Source organism: Trichechus manatus, unplaced genomic scaffold (assembly GCF_000243295.1).
Source record: "Trichechus manatus latirostris isolate Lorelei unplaced genomic scaffold, TriManLat1.0 scaffold00103, whole genome shotgun sequence".
In the NCBI taxonomy this organism is placed as follows: Eukaryota; Metazoa; Chordata; class Mammalia; order Sirenia; family Trichechidae; genus Trichechus; species Trichechus manatus.
This window is the reverse complement of record NW_004444039.1, coordinates 5,818,501-5,820,580: the sequence shown is the minus strand read 5'-3', so window position 1 is coordinate 5,820,580 and position 2,080 is coordinate 5,818,501.

The following is a 2,080-nucleotide window of genomic DNA, read 5'->3' as shown; positions in this document are numbered from 1 at the left end:
CCATGAGTTTGAGTTGACTGGACAGCAGCTGGTAGGTCGTAGTAGACAACGAGGCCTTCTTCTGTCAGGACTGGTTTTGCAACTTGCCCTCTGTGTTCAGGTTGAACCAGTATCCAATGACGTCATCCAATATGGGGGCAGAAGTCTGTCACTCTTACCCTAAGTTGCAGTTAACTTCTTTCAAATATCCTCTTTCCTAAAAATTGGATTGCGCGTTCTTACCAGATTCTTCCTGTTTGTCTAGGCCAACTCTTATGAGGACTCTAAGGATGCGAGACTGGAGTCTACATATTACTGATATCTCTGTCTTGCTCTGTGGTCAAAAGTCATACTAATGATACTCTTGAATACTCCTGAACAATTACTCTTAGCCTTTTGAGAATCCCTTTCCTCTTCCTCACTATCCTTCTCCCAGCTTTTCTGCCTTACTGCTGCCTTGAAAACCCAAAGTTTCACAGAGATTTGTGAGAAAATCATTCTTTCTGTTTTAGCTGAGACTACTGTCTCCAAGAATCTAAACAGAAGTCCACAGGGCATGGAGGAGGGCTGCCCAGAGGACCAGTCTCTGAGGCAGATGCTAACCAGTCCTCAAAAATCTCACTGTCCACCTCTCTTCAGCCAAAACCCCATTCCTAGAGTTCTGTAATCTTATCTTTCATCACAAAAGCTTTGTTTTGGGAATGTTTTCACACAATTTCTGCCCCAACGAGTATCCACAAGAGAAAGTGTCATATGGAACATGACCTTTACCCCCTTTTTGTGAGACTTTATTTTGATTTTCCCGAAGACTCAAGATCAGCTCACAGGGGCTGAGGTGTTATTATTGGGCTCTACATCTCCCTAGTGGAATGGGGTCAGCAGAAAGATCTTCACTTTGCTACTCAATAGTGATGCTGGCAGACACAAGCCCTCTACTCCAGCCAGGCTGCTCTACTGATTGCCTGTTTTCCTCCCTGGAATTATCCTCACCTCTCCGCTCCACTTACTTGAACACTCATCTCTCCTGGAGGCTCAGATGATGCTCCTCTTCCTCCAGGAAGCCTTTCCTGACTAGACCAGTGCACAGCGGTCTCTCAGTTCTGCATTCCTATAATAATCTTCTCTGTGCTTCTCATCAGAATAGGTAGTATGAATTCTTATGGGTGTGTCTTCCTCTTTCTGACCTGATTGTACATGCCTTACGGACAGGGATTATGCCTTCAGGTGCTTAGCGCGGTGCCTTGTTCATAGAGAGATCCCAAGAAATACAGGAATGCACAGAATCTTAGACAGAACAGGCCTGCAAGGAGATCATCAATCATAAACTAAACACAACCCCGATGGCAATGAGTAGGGAAATAAGTAACATCGTTTTCCTGTTGAAAAAAAATGAAACCAAGCTAACTACTTGGGAAGGATCATCTAGAAAAAAATGCTTCTCTCTACAACAAATTTAGAAAAAGCCAATGACTGGAGAAAGCTGACTGGTTAGAACTGATCTGTTTCCATTCAACTTTTCTTTTTTTTGTGCTTATGGTTCCTTCTCGTTCTGAGTTTTGACTCAGTGTTTATATTCTGCTCAATGCTTTGTACTCTTCTCTTTAAAACTACTTTGAAATTATAGAATCTTATTGCCAGAAAGGAGCTTAGAGATCTTCTGGTTCATTGTGAGGCAGTAGAAAGACATAGAATTTGGAGTTAGTAAAAAGCCAAGTCTTCTATTTATTAGCTGTGGGATGTTGAGTAAGTTACTAACCTCTCTGAACTTTAGTTTCCTTACCATAACTTTAGTGCCCTTACTATAATAATATAAACAGTAATGTCATCCATGGAATCCCTGTAAACGGTTAATGCATCCAACAGCTATCTGAAAAGTTGGAGGTTCAAGTCCACCCAGTGGTGCCTTGGAAGAAAGACCTGGTGATCTACTTTCAAGAAATCAGCCATTAAGAGCCCTATGGAGTGTTTGTTTTTGAGGAACTCAAGAAGAGAGCGTGTCCAGAGTGTAAAGATAATCCCACCTTGGGTGAAACCTCCTGAAGACTTGAAAGATCCTAATGTGCAGGGGCCTATCTACGGAAAATAGCATCTATGACAATTA